The 19,138-nt window shown below is 39.2% G+C and overlaps 1 long non-coding RNA gene across 1 annotated transcript in view; it reads left to right on the top strand.

Annotated features, from left to right (window-relative positions):
* Window positions 1–10,707: 10,707 nt before the first annotated feature.
* Window positions 10,708–19,138, top strand: part of LOC111671764 (uncharacterized) — a 161,350-nt gene continuing 152,919 nt past the window's right edge. Inside the window, exon 1 of the long non-coding RNA XR_015438648.1 lies at window positions 10,708–10,749. This is a non-coding gene — a long non-coding RNA (uncharacterized LOC111671764). The remainder of the gene's footprint in view (window positions 10,750–19,138) is intronic.

A 19,138-nucleotide genomic window follows, 5' to 3' on the forward strand; every position in this document is an offset into this window, starting at 1 on the left:
CAGCATAAATATAAAAGAAAATCAGAGATGGGGAAGATTGAGTCAGGAGAGATTGGAGAGGTAGATCCTCTGCCCGATAGTGGCAACAGCCTGGCTCTAATTAGATATGCCAGGCGGGCTGTGAGCAGTCACTCTCCACAGCACGCCGAGAGAGGAGGCAGCCTGAGAGAGGAGGACAGAGGAAACCTATCTGCTCATCTGTCTGTCCAGCGCCTTCCTCTGGGCATCCACAAGGTATTTCAGGAGACTTTGTTTTGTTTTGTTTCCGCTCTTATTTGTTTTCCCGACATCTTTGCTGCCGGAGAGGGAGAGTGTAAAAGGCAATGCCTTCTGGGAACTGCATAAACAGAGAGAGCTGAATAAAAAAAAAAAAAAAAAAAGTTGTGTTTGTTTATGATTCTGAGGTGTGATTAGGAATGACAATAAAATACTTTAGGGACAGAGAGGATTTTTTTTACCCACTCAGGAGGTAGACTGTGAGGCTGCCTGAGGAGATGAAGAGTGATGATATTAAGTTTTGATCCATGCAGGGCTGCGTTTGACTGTGAGTTGCAGTTGGACTTTGCATTTCCATTGTTGCACTGAAGAGACTGAAATGTACGTGGACCAAGGTGACCTGCATGCTTTGAAAGACAAGTGAGCTCTGCAATGCTGTTTTTATCCCTCATGGAAACATTTGCCTGATGATAAGAGTGAGGAGAAAAGTTTTGTCAGTAGTTGATCAGAAGTTTTTGAGACTCTCGTGCTGAAGAGATGGTTGCCGTGTGCAGTTTGGTGAAGCTGTCATCCTCTGGTTTGGCACGAATTTTTAAAACGTTCACTGCTGAATTCCCATTAAAGCAAAGGAAGTAAAGGAAATATGAAAAGCCTTGACTATTGTCCTGCTGGTTTAGTTTGTCCGAACAGAGAGCTAGTTTGCTGGAGTCAGGTTTTGATGGTTGGTACTGTGACCTCTTGTCAGTGGATTATTTTCCTGACCAATCATTTTCCTGAGTGACTTCATGAGAATGACTCATGAAGGTGTGGTGCTCCTGTTGGCTTTTTGACATGATACGTTTTGACATCTGTGGCTTTTTGACATAGGATCATACTATATTTACCAGCGTTAAGCATGTTTATCAGAGAATTATTTTCAGTCTTGAGGCTTTTTATGCTGCTTTTTCTTTAATATTATGATTCAATCAGTCATGTTAACAAAATCTTGTCTTACTCAAAAATTATATAAATTGTTAAGATGCCCCTTGGTATGGTTACATAAGTAACCATAAGTTATTCAAACAAATTTCTTTCAGGTATTCTTTAAAGCTGACCTGTCATCAAGTACTGTTTTGGTTTTTATTCCACTGGAAAATACATTTCAACTTCAGAAAGGGAAATCTCAATACTTTAAATTGACATTTATTATAGGAATCTATATTAATGTTGCGGGGCTGATGTGTTGTGTTATGTGTGATATTTTAAAAAGTTTGGTCAAAAATTCAGTTTTTTTTTTTTTTTACCAAGATGGGAGACTGAAGGTGAGAGATGAAAAGCAGTATTTTGATATTTGTTTTTTTTTTAATCTTACTCTTTCTACTTTTCTGCATATTATAGGCAATGAGAAAGGAAAAACTCTATTTCTGGAGTCACTAGGAGTTTTGTATTTTGTGATAGTCTTCAGTAGCCCCAGTATTGCTGACACCAGTGACTTAGTAACCCCCCCCCCCCCAAAATGATGTTAAAGTTACAGGAGTAAGAAAAGACTTTATATTTGACTAATAGAAAAATGGTCACATTTCCTTTTTGTTTTATTTCAAAAATTACCTTATGTCACAAACCACCATGTCTGAATTTGTCGGATGTTGATGTAGCTCTTACTTATTGTTGAAAAGTGTACAGTACATGTTGTAAGTATTTCTGTGCGATGTGCGTGAATACAGCTTTTTAGCTAACAATATGATTAAAACCAAAATTATGTAGGGGGGGTGGGGGGAGTTAACCAGCAGACTCTGCGTCGACAACAGGTGCAACAGGCCCTCCACACAAGTTTTAAATTGAGATCCTGCTATTCAGTCAGATAGTTTCCCCTGACTAGCTGTCTTTCTGGATCAATGATAATCTTCAGATTATTCTGAAAAAGTGCTTTTGAAGATACTAAAGTCCTAATTAACCTACAATGCAAGAAAGGATGAATAGATTGGAGAAATTCTCAGTTATTATGTCAAGAGGAGAAGGAAATGTAGTAATGACATCATGACATGAAAGAAAGAATATGTTTCTTTTTTAATTTCAAGGAAGTGCCCAAAGGAAATATACATTTCATCTGTATTTAAATGAACTGAATCATGGTATGTAATATCTCATTGGTTGCATGGTACCATCCAGCTTTTCACCTTTGAAACTCTGCCTTGATCTCGTATCTTTTTTTTTGTCAGGTTCCCAAAATAAGACTTTTTACTTTTTGCCTTGGGACTTGTGTAGTGTTATGGAGAAGTACTCTCACCACAGAAGGACCCAACAAATATTTATCCTCAAAAAGTGTTTTCAGTGCAGCAGTTTAAAACAAGTACAAACTCAACAGAGTGCTACTGCACATTCATATTTTGCTTGACAGATTTTTAGAAATAAAGTTTAGAAACAGAAAACAGATGTAAAGTTTCAGAATGAATCCAAGTCAGGATGGGATTTTAATTATAAGACAGCTATATTGTGTTTTGCTTTTTAAGTGACAAGTAGTTGCATATTGAGCACAAAGAAAGCCTCAGAAACATGACGTTTAATGTGACTGGTAAAATTACTTTTTACATCTTTTAATAAAAAAAAAAAAAAAAAAAAAAAAAAAAAGATAATGGATAAAAGTAGAAATAATGTGGCCCTGAGAATCCTGGATTGTTACAGAGTATAGGCTGCAGTCCCACCAAGATGTAAACACTGTGAAGACTCACTTTTTTGTTTTATTTTTAAGAATACAACAGTATTTCATTCTTTCAGTTAAACACAATATTCAGGAAAAACGAGCTGATCTTGTCTCATATGAAAATTTCTGTTACCAAATATTGAATGCCTTTAAGGGATTAAGGTTGAGTTGACTGGCTGTGATCCAAACATAAATCATAGATCTTTAAGAGGCTCAACAAAACACATGATCATGTGTCGCCTTTTTTTTTTTTTAAATCTTTTACTCTATATAAATAAATGAAAATTTACTGTGATAAAAGAGCAGCACAGTCATGGACAAACAGTCATACTTAAGCAATTACTTTGATGTGATCAATTTGCATATTATAATAACCTACAACTTCTCTACACTGTATTTAGTTGTATTTTGAATTTCTTTGGTCTGCATCAGATCCCACTTTAGACACATCTTACACACACACTTAGAGAACAGGTTGGATCAAACCTAAAGTGTGTATTGTATCTTACAGGTCTACAACATATACTATGTAAACAAAGTCTACCACAGATTGAAATTAGCCATATTTGCACTTGAGATTCATGTTTGTTGAAATAGATTTCAGTGACATTTTGAAGCTGCTAGAGAAAAGCAGGGGAAATTCTTAGTTTAAGATTTGATCCACTGGAATACTAAGTATGTGTGTTGCTTTAACTCCAACTTTGTCAATCCCAAACCCTCCTAATATGCATGTCAGTTTTTCAGCTGCTGTATTAACTGTATAATCTAAACCCGAGTTCTAACCCCAAGCTATCCTAATTTTTAACCCCATTCCTAACCTGTACTTCATCTTAATTCTTATCTTAACCCTAAACCAAAATGCTAATCCTAAACTAAGCCTTTCAAGAGGTGAATAGCATCAAAAATATCCTCACTTTGGTAGGTTTTCCTCAATTTTAAATCACTGTCTGAATGTCTTGGTCCTCATAAGTATAGAACCATGACAGGGAGCGCATGCACACTAGCATCACTAACACACACACGCACATACACACACACACATAAATCTAATGTCACCTCTATTCCAGCAGCCTGTTTCGTCCCAGAGGGCTTTATCAGGGCTTTGGAGGGCTGATTGGAGGAGACGGCAGTAATGACTGCAGGCCGTGGGGTCACAACCCTGTTATGATAACTAAACTCTGAGGTCAAACGCCTAAACGGCACGTGCTCTGACTGCTGATGATGCCCGATAACATCAGGCGAATAACGCTTTGTTATTTTAACACTTTAAATCAAAATCCATTTATTACTGGAATTTTTTTTTGCTCAGTTTCCATGCCAAATACCAACTGACCAATTCTAATTTGGTAACAATGACTAAGCAAAAATAAATAAATATTATTTTGGGATTGTTTTCCATTTTATCTTGCCATTAATTAGAAAATGCTTTAGTTTAGATTGTAGTTTAAGTTGTTGTGGTAGAATTTTGAATATTTTTTTTGAAAGTTGCACCAAAAGTGCAAACAACACTTTTTAACCCCTAGTTTTCATCTTTTTTCTGTTAATGGTAATGACCTTCATATTCACACAGATTTTTAGGCACTTCCTGTTGAGGGGCGGTTTTAATATAATCAACGCAAACAGTTTGCATTTTTCTCCCATAATGTTGGACTGACTGCAAAGTAGATATCCAGGCCAATTTTGTGATGCAAGGTGCACATTTAAGTGATAATAAAATATAGATCAAGGTAATGAAGTAAACAGCTCAAATAAAACAACAATACACCCTTCATGATGGTTTAAAATGTTTGTGTTGAAACCTTTTTGGAGAAGTATCGCATTATATGGAGGGGTGTGTCTTTCAATTTGTCCACCCCATTTATATCAATGAAGGTAGGCTAAATAACAGAACACCTCTCTGTATAATGCAATACAGCTCATCAGCAAAACAAACTACATCCTCCAAAATGATCACACAGCTGAATCACCAGCTCTCTAAAACAATTTCAATAAAAACTGAACATTACAACCTTCATGAAGGGACTGTTGTAATACTGCAGGTTTAGCTGGGTATACCTAACCTAATAAACTGCCAACTGAGTGTATAATCTTGTGAGCAAGATTTGGATGTCATGAAAACCACATAATTTCATTGGGACTGTAAGGATGTAAATTAAGAAATAATCTGTGCTTTTTGGGCTCTCATGCAGGTTCTATGCGTCTGGTTAGATACACACAGAAGGATCACATTTGTAGGAATAGTCATTTCCAAAGAACCATGTGCCATTTCAACGTTTGTGGGCCCCGTCCAGTGTGACATTACGTAACAAAGCCTGCTTAAAATGTAGTGAGCAACCAGAAATACAAAATGAATATGTTTATTCTGTTAGGGTGTGTTTTTGCATCTTCCCAGACAGACGTGCAAGCAGTCAAACATTCAAACATGCAGACTGACAGACAGGCTGGTGGTCAGACATACAGCACGGGCAGACTGACTTCTACAGACAGTCAGAGCACATGTATAAATCTGGCATAATGCTGATTTTATACTTTTCCCAAATAGGACTGCTAGCTTGGCAGAAAGGAAACAAGAATTATTCAATCAAACAGCTCTCCTTCCATATCCAGATTTGACTCCTGCCGCATAAAGCTGGCTGCATAATCCTTTTATCAAACCCTCCGATGGAATACTCTTATTGGAAATACCCAGAGAGAGAAATAATATTAAGGTCATTTCTATCTCTAGTTTATTTTCTCCTTTAAAAAAAAAAAAAAAAAAATCACCCCCTGCTTTCCGTTTTTTATCTTGAGACAATAATTACTTCAGCTTTGTGGATGGAGACCCAACTGCTGATTATGAATGTTCTCTGACCACTGAGGGAATCTCTGCCCTCATCAGTAATAACAGAATTAAATTGTGCTCATTTAAAAAAGAAAAAAAACAGCATCTCTGGGGAAAGTGTGCTTGCACTCCACTGTGGTGAGCCTCGGTCAGGCAGGTTGGATGGAAAATGTAATGTATGTGGGTCGGCTGGTGATGATGGCTGGTACTACTAACATCTCTAAAGTGGTAGATATGGAAGCTGTGAGAGCTGCTGTTCTGTCCTGTCAGCGTTTTACAGCTTTATATCTCTGCTCTACGAAGCTGTGTGTGTGTGTGTGTGTGTGTGTGTGTGTGTGTGTGTGTGTGTTTTGAGCGTGCAGCCCATGATTTTTGTTGTACTGACATAATATTTTCTACAGGATTCAACTGATCGCTTTTGTTTTACAAGCTATTTTCCCTTCACATGAGTTCCCATGTGGTTGTTGAACATTTACCAAATGTTAAGGTGCAGAAACTTTTAATTTCACATATTTATTTTTTGTTTTGTTTTGTAAGGCTATAACCATTAGTTATATTGTTTCCTATCAGGAAATGTGAAATAAGGACGATGTTTTGAAAATAAATATGTCATAATGTTTGGCCACGTGGCAAACAAAAGGGTGAGGAACATCCTCTTTCTGTAGATTTTAATGGCTAATTTATAATCTGGCCAATGGACAACGGCTGAAACTCGGGCCCTGTTCAGACCTGGCACTAACATGCGTCTCAGGTGACCTGATCACGAGTGGACACTCTAAGTACAGATGTGAACTCACCCAAGGACGCATTTGAGATCCGAACGCTCAGACTACATTCTGAGGTTGTCTGAGCCACATATGGCTACATTCTCTTAAGAGCCACATTGAAGGACTGCCTATTCAGCTGACGCCCTCTGTCACAGTCTAATTAGTCCCGCCACAGTTTCATAATGAACCGAACATATTTTTAAACAGTGTTTCCCATACATTGATTTATTTGTCGTGACCTGCCACAATATCAAGATTCACCGTCACATATTGACTTTTTATTTTTTTGTCTATTTTAAATTGGTAAAACAATATTTCATTGTATAGCTGTGCACAGGGCATTGATTCGCTCAGCCCCCCCCCTTTCTCTCTCTCTCTCTCTCTCTCTTTCTCACACACACAAACACACAAATACAATCACAATGGACCTGTCTGTCATAGTTGAACTGGCTACAATTACACATACATGTTTATTTGCATATAGAGCGGGGAAGTGAGATGCGATCACAAGTTGTCACTCGGGACGCATATAGAGACGTATTCTAATGCCAGGTATGAATTTACGAGCTTAGAGCTGTCCACCCGTGATCAGATCACCCGGGATGCACGTTAATGGCAGGTATGAATGAGGCCTTAGCCTTTTGGCTGAGACTGCCACATTTAGTGATGCTGATTGTCTGCTGATTGTCTGCCTCAATATGGTGTCTCAAACTTTTCAAACTCATTGCAGATCTTGTGCAAAGAACCCCTCACCTTGATTAACAGAAATGAAAAGATGTGAATATGATGACTAAAAAGCAGAACAGAAGTAAAAGGCTTGGGTAGGCACAGATGCTGCTCCCTCAGCAGACCACAGCACAGTAGATGACACTCGCTCCTACAGGCAGGAGCATACTAAGTCACAGGGGTACAACAATAGTGAATTCCATCTACAATTTTGTAGTTTCCTCCCTCTTTTCGGCTATTGATGTGTTCAGCTGATGAGCTTAGTTATTTATCTCACTGATTGAAGTGACACCTCAAACTGATGGTGACTTTAAGCACAATCATGAAAACTATTCACCCTGCTGTGAGCACACAATAAAAGATATTTCACCCTGCTGTGACACAATATGGTAAAACCAGCCAGTGACCACTTGCCCTTTGGGACCACTCTAAATTTTACTGCATCATTTCTATATTTTCTGTCTGTGTGGCTCTAGCGATGGCAGAGTCAGTTGGTTAGTTGGTCGATCAGTCCGCCACTTTGGTCCGACTGAAATATCTCAAAGGCTTTTGGCTGGATTGCCTTGAATATCAGTGGTGCCCAGATAATATTGGTTTGGTGTGGAGTTTGGTGACCCCCACTCCCCCTTTGCAACCATGAGGTACACATTTGTGGTTCTGAGCGAAATGTCTCAATAGATATTTGATAAATTGCTATGAAATTTGGTTCGGACATTTCTATCCTCCTGAGAATGAACTTAAATGTCTTTGCTGAATGCTTTACTTTTTTATCTAGCGCCATCATGGGGTGAAAATTTAAACTTGAGCGATAAGTGATCATGTACCTACAAAACTAATGACATTCCCATCCGCTTTACTTTGTGTTTAGAGCTAATTAGCATGTTATCACTGTAAAGTGCTTAAATTAACATGGTGAACATTTTAAAGATTATACCTGCTCAACATCAGCATGTTAACATCGTCATTGTGAGCATTGTTAGCATGTTGACATTAGCATTTAGCTGAAAGCACTGCTCTGCTGAAGTACAGCCTAATGAAGCGGTTAGCATGGCTGCAGACCTTAGTCTTATTTTTGTGTAAAAGACTACACACAGTAGCTCAGATAAATTGAACTGATTCCTTATGTTAGACAGGTGTCTCCATGTTAAGACCCTGTTCTTGCTCTTGTCAGCACAGTCCCAGTTGTTCCTTCCTGAGTCATAGGACAGTTTAGAAGCTGCTCAGTGTGTGAATCAGATCTTATTTATATCAGAAAGAAAACAAAGAGAAGGCTGCGGTACAATACAAGCACTGACAATGATTGAATTTCTCCCTGTGAAAGACGTCCAGTTGTTATGTGCGACTGACCTCATTGGTAGCTACCGTTTTATCACACTGATGGAATGACACAGCCCTGCGACCTCGACTCTGATGTCTGGTCAGTGGATCCAGGGATTAACTGACTCCTATCCATTAGTCTCTCTGACCAGAGTGGCCATGCGAGGTCCCAGACCATCACTTCATCCTACGTTCTGTAGTGTGAGATGATTTGGTAATGGGATAACAAGTCATAGTTCACTCTGCTCTGCCTACTCTGCTGCATGTGTGTGTGTGTGTGTGTATTAAAGAGAAAGCAAGACAGCTGTGTGTGTGTGTGTATGTGTGTGTATCTGTGTGTTTGTCTGTGTGTGTCTACAGACCTATAATTATCCTCCTGAGGAAAACAAGTGCAGAGTGAGTGGTCCATTGTGGAAACAGGATTATAGCCTGTGAGAGAACAGAACGCTCTGCGCTTTGTGTTGGCTTATGTTTTCAAGTTCAGTCTGAGCTGTTTGATTTGAGCTGGATGTGTGTGTGTGAACATTTGTGTGTGTGTGTGTACTATCAATTCTAATGGTCTGAATGTTTCTCATTTTTATTAATTCCCTTCCTGTACATTCTGCTGAATATGCCACTTTGTTGTCTTGGAATGTGGCCCAGTGTAGGCCAAGGGCAGGCAGTCATTAATATGACAACACACTCACACACACACACACACACACACACACACACACACATGCAAGCAAACAAACTCTTTCTTTCGCAATCAAACACCTCATTTAGTTTGTTTTGATCAAGGTGTATGACCCAGAGAGAGAGTGAGGTGCAGAGACAAGGAGAGTGAAAGAAAGAAAGAGAAAGAGAAGGCAGGCAGGCTTTTCTTTCTCAGAGTTCCCCGTGTCAGTTGTGTAAGAAAGCCGCCAAACCAATAATTTTGTCAAGTTCTTTTTTTAGCGGAGCGGCTGAAGCGTCTTTGGATTGCCACATGTATAAAGGCAGCCCATATAAAGCCATTCACAGCACTGAATGAACACGCCATCTGTGGGGCTTTCTTATTTCCTCTTCTCTTTTCTTCCCCTCCTTTTTCAAGCCTTGTAATCAAATTTGAGCAAAATCAAATGGCGGGAGGATAGAGGCAGAGCAGTGGGGGGGGGGGAGGGGGGGGTTCAATGAAAGTACCTTTTGTTGGTCTGAAACGAGCAAGTAATTTACAAAATGCCCTCCCTTTGTGCAGGGGGCTAAGGGAAGAAAGAAATCAGTAGCTTTTAGAAGCTAGGCCTTGCGCTGCGACGGGCAAGATAATGAAAGCCGTCTTGTGTTTGTGGGCTAGAGAGCATCTCAAAGGCAGACCGGGCCCCGGCTCAGGGTTAGCTCGGCTGCTGAAAAAAACACAACACTCTCCTCTGTGTATGTGCGTGTATGTGTGTGTGTTTGTGTGTTTGGCAAAGAGCGGCAAAACAGGACGGCTGTGCCCGGCTACTCTTGGCAGAGACACTCCGAGGAACAGACAGAGTTGTCGATGCTGAGAGAAGAGGGATGAAAGAATGGTTTCACCTGCACTAAAGGCTGCTGGTCTCCTCTTACCTGTTGTCCTGTTGCAGGTGCGTCTGGCCGGCCCTGCGTTCAGAGGTGCACCACCTCCGAAGAGGAGTCGGGAGGAGAGATGAAGATGCAGAGGAGGAGAAGAAACATTCGGCAGGGATCATTGTGCTGGAGGATTACGAGGAGCAGGAAGAAGATTTCATCTGACTGTTTTCATCCCTCTGCGTGAACGTCTTGGAGTAGAGCACCTGACTACTGAAGGACACAGCGTTTACCTGCAGGGATTATTACCTGAGCGCCACCTGGGAAGACTGATGTCGTGGATTATTACAGGTCAGACCCTTTGCGATAATGGTAAATTTCTATTTGTGCAAATAAACTTAGTCGACTGACTTGTTGACTCAGAATAAGAATAACTCTGTATAATTCAGACACTGCATGACACCTACAAGCAGGTCATTTACCCAGCTCACCTGAGATGTAGTCACAGAAATGACAATTTGCTGAGCCGTGACAGTTCAGTTTCATTAGGTCCGGTTCTAAGGTTGTAAATTAGTGGTAGTCATTCTTGAAGTTGTAATTATTGAAATTAGTTCTGATGACATGTGATTAAAGTGCATTTAATATCAAGTGTGTCTTTGTCTGGCCTACAGACTAGTGCCTGTTACCTGAAGTCTGCTCCTGCCGCATAGAGACTGGTGAGTTTTTGACAATTTCTATCAGATATTACAGATATATACTATCTCTCTCCTCTGCTGCCTGTACACACACTTTTTCAAGCTACCCTACAGTATCTCTATCTCTTTCACACTATCTGCCACTCTGTCTCACCCGTTACTCAGTCCTTACTTATTGTATATCTCATCTCATCATTGAGTACCTGGATTGAACTAAATAAGGGTAGATGCCTGTAGTCTTGTCTTTGTAGCTAAAACCATTGTTGTCCTATATGTGGTTGTGTGTGTGTTTGTGTTTGTGTTATCATGTTTCTCTTGCTTGGTATTGTTTAACTTCAAACCTATCCCTGCACTGCAAGAAAATATCTTCATGTTTACTTTAAAGGATCTGTTTTGTTTTTCATGACATGATGCCACATGTTAATAGTGATACAACACTGAATACTGGGATAACACTCCCATGTCATCAGTATATCAGCATTTCTTCAGTACTCAGTGAGTTAGTCAGTAATGTCTGATAGTATAATGCAGGTGCAGCTGGTTGGATTGTTTTTGATTTTATATTCTGGTACACACTATGTAAAATAATGAGTGGAATGCCGACAATATGATGCTACTTCAAGACATTTTCAGTGAAGCTACAGTGGAATACAATAGTCACTTTCTTTTGAGGTTGTTGAAAAATATTCTGGGATGTGGAGTAAATCTTTAAATGACGTAGATGTAGATAGTGCAGGCCAACATTAGGTTGATTTTGTTTTTTCAATGCCCAAACTAAATTTTGTCTCGCGATTAACGCCTCAAAACTTTGTTCTTCCTCTCAGATAATAACATTGTTACAGAGACAGAACTTAACTTTACAGTGAAATGCAATATTTGTCAACACTCAGTCATGATTCAGAGCAGTAAGACGGGATTCTGTGAAATCATGAGGTGATCTTGCTGATTGACAGTGAACTGGGACTCTGGGCGTATTGAGGGTTTCTTATTGGACCTATTACATCTTTTCGAGTTTTACTGTGAATGTGAAGGTTTCTAGATGTCACACTGGCAAAGTTTTCCAGCACTTTTTCCCATTTTTTATATACAGAGGACCTTTAGGGTGTATCTCTAGATGATGTCATCACTTAAGGACAGGCTATTTGAAAGCCATAAATTAAATGAGCAGTACAGAACATAAGTGATGATCCACAATGAAGTGTCCTGATGCAATAAAATAATGGATGAGTCAGGACAACTTGGAATTAATTATTTAATTATATATGCTTATGCCCAGTTTATATTAAAATAACATGACTATAATCACTTCCTATTTTCTACCTACAGCACTAAATTTACTCTGCTCAGCGCCATTTTATTTGTGCAAGTACTTGGTGTGAAATTTATACAGGGCTGCATTTAACTACTATTTTCATTATCAATTATCGGTCTTTTATCAGCCTTGTTTTGTCTGACGAAAAGTGTTCACTTTATTGTGATGAATGACGAAGCGAAGCAGCAAATCTTCCCATTTAAGAAGCTTGAATCTGAAAAATATATTGAACTGTGGGTAGACAAAGCAACAGTTTTTCTGCTCTGCACAAGAACTTTAACAAAAAAGGACTTTAGACAAACTTTAAAGATATATTATGAGCCTACTGTGGTTCCCTGTGGTTCTTAGCCATGGAATAAACATGACAATACACGATAGAGATGTCACAGAAAATAAAAAGACAGTGGAGGGAAACACGTCTGAGCTTTGTGGCATTGCTTTCTTCACCTCCACCAACATTTTACTGTTTAATTTCTCATTTAATCAGTTGTTATGCTAGTCTCACCAGCGATTTGACTTTATGTGAGTTAATATGAGAGTAACATAATGATGAGGGCTGTCAGGAGATATTATGCATCTATAAACTAGAGCCGCAGTGGATGTTGAATGCAGGAGGCTGTCTAATCCTTTTCTGTGCAGTTTCTGTCAGCACCATTACTGTCCCTACTGCTAGCTGCAGTAGCCAAGAGGCTTCTAGGCTCATAATGGCCAAATGTCCTGTTTTAGCAAAACCTAAATTTAATTTAAATAATTTTTTTTTTTTTTTTAGCCTATCGATTAATTTGTTGCCACTTAATCAAGGTCCAGGTCCCATTAATTGATTAATTACATGACTTTTAATTATAGTTACATACAGCTGGGGAGTACTAATATGTGTATGATTATAAATGCCAAAAAGTTCATAAATAATTGTAATATCTATAATATTAGTTTTGTCATTCTTTGACAGTGAAAATTAAGCCCTGTTAAAGTGGATCTTGCTTTACCTAGGAGTTCCCACCACCCTATCTGTAAAGTTTCACACTTTTCCTCCTCGTTTATTTTTTATTCAGGGGACAATAAACAAGCAAGCCATATTCAAATGAGCTGAATTCTCTGTTGGCATATTGAAATGTCAGAATTTGCACTGGAACAAATACGCTGGTTAAAATTCAATTGGAACAGAATGGGTAATGAGCTATCTTGGTGTTGCCACATACTAACAGGCAGAGTCTCGGTCTGTCTGGAGGGTTACAGTCACTTAGTCACACAGCATGCATCACTGCTTTGATTGTTACCAACAAACCGCTCAACCTCTCGCTTCTTAGTCCAGGTTTGTGTGCGTGTGCGTGTGTGAGTGTGAGTGAGTGAGTGAGTGAGAGACAGAGAGAGAGTAAGAGAGGGAGAAAGATAGGAATACACTGCACTGCTTGGTTTCTTTAAATTACACAGTCACATGCCATAGTGTCTCAACCATTGCAGTATTTAAACTTCATTTTACTGAGTACAGTCTTAACAACAATTTTCACATCTTCATTTGAAAACTTAAAACTTGTTGATCTTTTTAGGTCTAAGGTTATGTTTTTATTTACAGTATTCTTTTCATTCAATTAACTTTTATAATAAGAATCCCAAGTCTGAAAACTCTTTAATTAACACTAGTGTGTCCCAGTTTGATGTTACCCTATATACTAAAACTGTTAAGTATACATTACAATGATAATATCATAATTGCACTATTCTGGCTTTTCATCATTAAATAAAAAAGGAGATTCTCATAGACTGCTCTTGCACTCAAGACATTTATAGATTCAGTACATCAGTAACAGTTATTTGAAAGAAACATTAGTTTGATGTAGTAATTTGTTAAATGCATGCAGTGCAAATACATTTACAGGCTGTTGACATCCTCTCTGATGCATGCAAGATACTTGATGTGCAAGTCTGTCCTAAAGGCAAGGCAAGTTTATTTGTATATCACCTTTCGAACACAGAGGCAGTTTTTTTATACATAAGGTCAAGAAATGCATCAGAACAACATTTAAAAACATTTAAATGGATTGTAAATTCAATTAAAACTGAGAATCATTAGATAAAAATGAAAGAGAGAATAAGATAAAATACAAATATACCAGAAATACAGTTGTAGTGCTCCAATACACAAACCCAGTAAATGAAATAAAATTTAATTTGGATGTGAAAGTGGCTAAGTTGGGGAGCGTTAGATCATCAAGAGGTTACAGCTGAGTGCAGCTTCACACACTTTAAAATCTATTATAAAAATGTGTAGCTACAAGAATGCCTTTATATTGACATCCATGTAGCTGTGGGACTAGTAAACACGACAAAGTATCAAAATAAATCTTTCTTTCCAGCTGCTTCGTCATCTTTTTACTGGCTTCGGTGTCGCACATTGTTTTGAATTTAATCGTAGCAGCGCTGTCTCTATTAAATCTCATGGATTATTAATCTCTCATGGGTTAGCAGTGTGTTGTGATTTGTACAGCTCCCTGAGGAGCCTCTAATAACTGCTGATGGGCAGTTAAAGTAGTGGGTGGGGCCTGTGCCGCTCAGGATTGGATGGTCGGGTCTCACCACCAATTAGAGCTCATCGAACAGGAGAGGCAGAGGGCTGATTTCATCTGTAATCTGTGAGTGTGAGTGTGAGTGAGTGTGTGTGTGTGTGTGTGTGTGTGTGTGTGTGTGTGTGTGGGTGTATGTATGAGAGTGCACCTGCGTGTGTGTGTGTGTGTGTGTGTGTGTGTCTGTGTGTGTGTGTGTCTGTGTGTGTGTGTCTGTGTGTGTGTGTCTGTGTGTGTGTGTCTGTGTGTTCATCTGTCAATCGGGCTCCTCTTCCACCCAGTTAGCTGTGTACAGGCAGTCATTAGCAGCAGCAGCCAGTCATTAAGCCCGTCATTTCCTCTGTCAACTGGCTGACCTACTGATTTGGACAGCTTCTGTACTTAACCTGTGAACTCTCAATTCCCCGGTTACTTCACATGATGAGCTTGTTTGTGAATGTATTTGCTGAGGCACTGGACAGCTGTGTGTAAGAGGGTTTTGGAATATACAGATTAAAATGTGAAGGAAAGGAGATGCATCTAATGTTGGCATGTGTATGCTAATGCTAATAGGGTGCTGATGTGCGTGATGTGTGTTTTGGGTGAAAGACATCTGCACACAGTGTGTGTTTTCAGATTGTTTTCTTAAACTATGACACCTTAACAGTAGGAAAAACAGTTTAGTTAGAGCAGATTTAGCAGAGAGCACATTCTTTGACATGTCTTTCTGTTTCCGTTATGCGACTGCATAAATATAATATAACATACTAAGATGATCAAAGGCCATAAATGCTACCTTTTCTACAAGACTGACAGTAATGCCAGAGTAGTTCCAATGAGAGCTGTAATAAAATCTGCACTTCTCACACAGGTGCAGGTACAGGTGCCTGACAGAATAAACAAAACATGAGAATGAGAACACCTGCGTATTATAAGTAGCAGCATGCTAACAAAATGAGTAATGATGAATTAAAATTATAATTTCACTTGCGGAGACCAAGCAACATATCCTGTCATATTTATCAAGACTGTCTAAATTCATTCAGACAAGGTGATGGTTGTATGTTTGGTTGAACTTTGACAGAGTAGAACAAAAAACAAATTGAAGATTTTGATTTTTTGCTGTTCCAGTTTGGGGAACAGACTTTTGTGAAAATACTGTGTGCTGAAAATTTTTTGATGCATAATCATTATAGACATCAGAAACTGATTAAGGTGTTGTTATGAGGATCATGCTTGAAGGCCGATCTAATCATATGTCAATGCTTTACAGCCTGTTCAAACTATAACCAGTTAACAGATTTTTCCACTCTGGTAAGCGATTTGAAAAAGCTCCGTATGAAGGTGCGGAACATGTCAGCATGGTGTAAATTGAATGCCCAAATTCACCTGTTAGTGTAAAGATGGCCTCACAGTGAGTCACGTGTCTTAAATGGGACACCATGAGGTTGAACCATGAAGTTTTATGATCTGCTTAGTCAAATTTCCTGAGAATATGTACTTTGTTTCATTATCTTCTTTTATTTCTCTCTATATTTTTTCAAACATTGTATCAAAATCATATTTTTTTAATGTGTCTGTCATGTGGAGCATTTTTGCTTTGAGCAGCTTTTCGGTCGGCAGATCACAATGGAAAAAAAAAATGTGTGCGGTGTGAGTGAAGGTAAACAATCTAATCTGGGAACTTGCCTGATAAAAGATTTATTTTTCCCTTCAAACAACACACTAGAGTAGACGGCCTCAAAATACAGTACGATAGAGTTCCAGTGAAAATGGAAAAGTTGGCAGGTACTGTATGCATTTACATGCTGCCCGTTCACTGTGTTACTGAAATGTAGAGGCAAAATGTAAATTTCAAATGTGACTTGAGCAGTGCTTGTTTCTCTTGAAGCTGGTTCTTCTTCTCCTACAAAGAAATCCTAATTTAATTCAAACATATACTGCACCACACTGTTTTGTGTGCTTGCCGTATTAGTCTTTGAAAACCTGCTGTAGAAATAATGTATGCTCACCCACGCTGAAGAAACAGGTGTGAGTTGGTCCCTTCATTTAAATATCCACTAATACCTTCTGACTTCTCCACTGCTGGGATTAACCTTGTGCTACTTTGTCTTAACAGCCAACCGCTGTGGCTCTCCCGAAGCCTCCTGAAGCCCTGCTAACGGCGATAGAAGCTGAAATTAGGCAGCTTTCTGCCCCAAAGCTGCTGCATTAAGGCAGCCCTCACCTTGGCCTGTAGGAGCCGCGTTAGCCGTACAGCTAATCCAAAAGCTAGCAAAGTCAATCAGTCAGACCTTAAGCTAACTAAAGCTACCTCTGCTCTGCCTTGTCTTCCTGAGATAAGGTAATGAGGATACAGAGGGGTTAAGGTGAAGTATGGTGGTTGTGTGTTTTAGTCTCAGGTGCCATATGTAATGGATGACCAGTGGATACTTCAGTAAATACACGACTCCCGTGGTAGAAGGGTAGGAATCAGAGGGGTATTGTCTTAAGATGATAAGGCAATGAGAGGCTTACAGACGTGTACCAGTGGACGAGGAAGGGGAGAGTCACACAGCAATACCTGCTATCTAGATGTGACACTTCAGCTTGGCCCCTGAGCGGTCTAGGCAGTGTTAATATTCCCTTTTGTCTTGTCCTGATAAGCTAATGAGGGTTATAGCACGGGGTGATGAGTGTTAAGAGCTGCATTAGTGGCCAGAGAGGAACAAGGGACTGTGAAGCTGTTAAACCTCCTGGTTAGATCCTGTAGGGCAGCTCCCAGCTCCAGGTGGTGATCTGAAATCAGGAGTTGTCTCATGCTGATAAAGTTGAGGGGTGAAAGGAGGGGGCACATTCAAAGTTAAATGTGCTAAATGGAAAGATTTATGCTCCGAGATTTAAAACAGCTGCCAAATATTGTTTTGATCCCCTGTGAATCTGCAAGGTCTCAAACATCCATCTGTTGTTTCCATTCGATTTAACCAATAACACACTGAACTTTCAGTTATTTCAGCCATAGCACAACCTTCTCTTCTTTAGACAAGCAGTTTATCTCTTTCTTTGTACAGTACATCATTTACCAAGGATACGTTTTTAATAGAAGACCACATAGTTTTCTAAATAAGTGTACAGACATTGAGGCATGTATTCAATCACGTTCTTTGTCATCCTGTTCTTCTTTGATGTTTATTATGTGAAGAAGTGCCTCCAATATATAATGAATCACTACAAGGGATCCTGTGCCCTTTTGAGTTCAGATGGTCTATTAAATAACACAAAGTTGTAGATCAGGATTTTACGAACTAAGGTTTTATTTTACCATGAAATGGGAATCCTTTTATTATACATAATCGCTTTGCTGCGATATTTGTGTAGCAAGCTGGAATTTGCTATAAGATTACTATAGTTAGGGAAGTACAAGACACAATGCATTCACATACGGCCAAATGCATTTACAGTGTACACTAAATTTCCCATTTTAGGCATTCAGCTGATAGTCTTGGTGTGTCAAAGGATACGTTCACACATTACCTTTACTCTTTACAGAGGTTGTTATCGATATTTTTTTATAATACCAGTGCATGAAATGACAGTGTGAAAGAGGTTGCTCAGATTTATCTCCTGGATCAGCTGTACAGAGCTTTATAATAAGTTTCAGCTGATTGTTTCGCTGTCTGTGAACACATTGGAGCACTCAGCAGCTACAGAGAGAGCTGCAAAGAAACACTACTCTCAAAGAATGACGATGTTACTCTGTAACAACTGCATATGTAAGTAAGCAACTGTTTGCCATATCAAATTAAAAGGCAAGCTTGTCTCCTAAAAATTATGTTCCTGTATTACTTAATTATTTTCCCAATTAGACTGTGATGGTAACAGAATTGTAAGTAGTTGGGGTAAATGGCAGATGTACAGAGTGCATGACACCAGAGAACGGAGTTTGCATCCAGAGTTTAGGCAACAAAAGCACTTTGGTTGGGAAAAGATGGTTATTTTGGTCAAATGTAGATAACCAAATTGTGTCTGAAGTCACTGTGAACTTTTTATGTTTTAAACTTGACCATGATCTTTCTTTAATCTTTAAGCAAGTTCTGCCAGTCCCTAAAGATTACTGCAACACAGTTAAATCATGTTGTAGTTGTGTGTTGTAGAGATCATAACATGTTGTACATTGTACTCGTACATGCACCAAGTAATAACATGGATCAGCACTACGTTCACAAACCCACAGAATCATTGCCTACTAGATGACTGTGCTGGTTGGCCAAATTATATCACGTTTCTATCAGCGTCTCTTTCATGCATGACATTTGAAAAACAATTTGAGCTAGCAGCATGGTATATGAGGAGCTGGTGTCAAACAAGGAGTCAACGTCAGTAGTGTGGCAGCAAAGTTATCTGTTAAACAGGTTAACTTGTTGGGCAATGGTCGGAACTTACAGAGGTAACACGTCAAATCTCCTTAAAGGGAAGCATCCACAGGAACATGCTGAGAGTGTTTCGTTTAGGTTGGTACAACCCCACTATTCTGTATCTCGTGAGGTCCCGAAATAAAAGCGGCAAGCAATGGAAAGAG

This window comes from Seriola lalandi, unplaced genomic scaffold (genome assembly GCF_002814215.2).
Source record: "Seriola lalandi dorsalis isolate HSWRI2012SDOR001 ecotype SW California unplaced genomic scaffold, Sedor1 jcf7180002054885, whole genome shotgun sequence".
Taxonomy (NCBI): domain Eukaryota; kingdom Metazoa; phylum Chordata; class Actinopteri; order Carangiformes; family Carangidae; genus Seriola; species Seriola lalandi.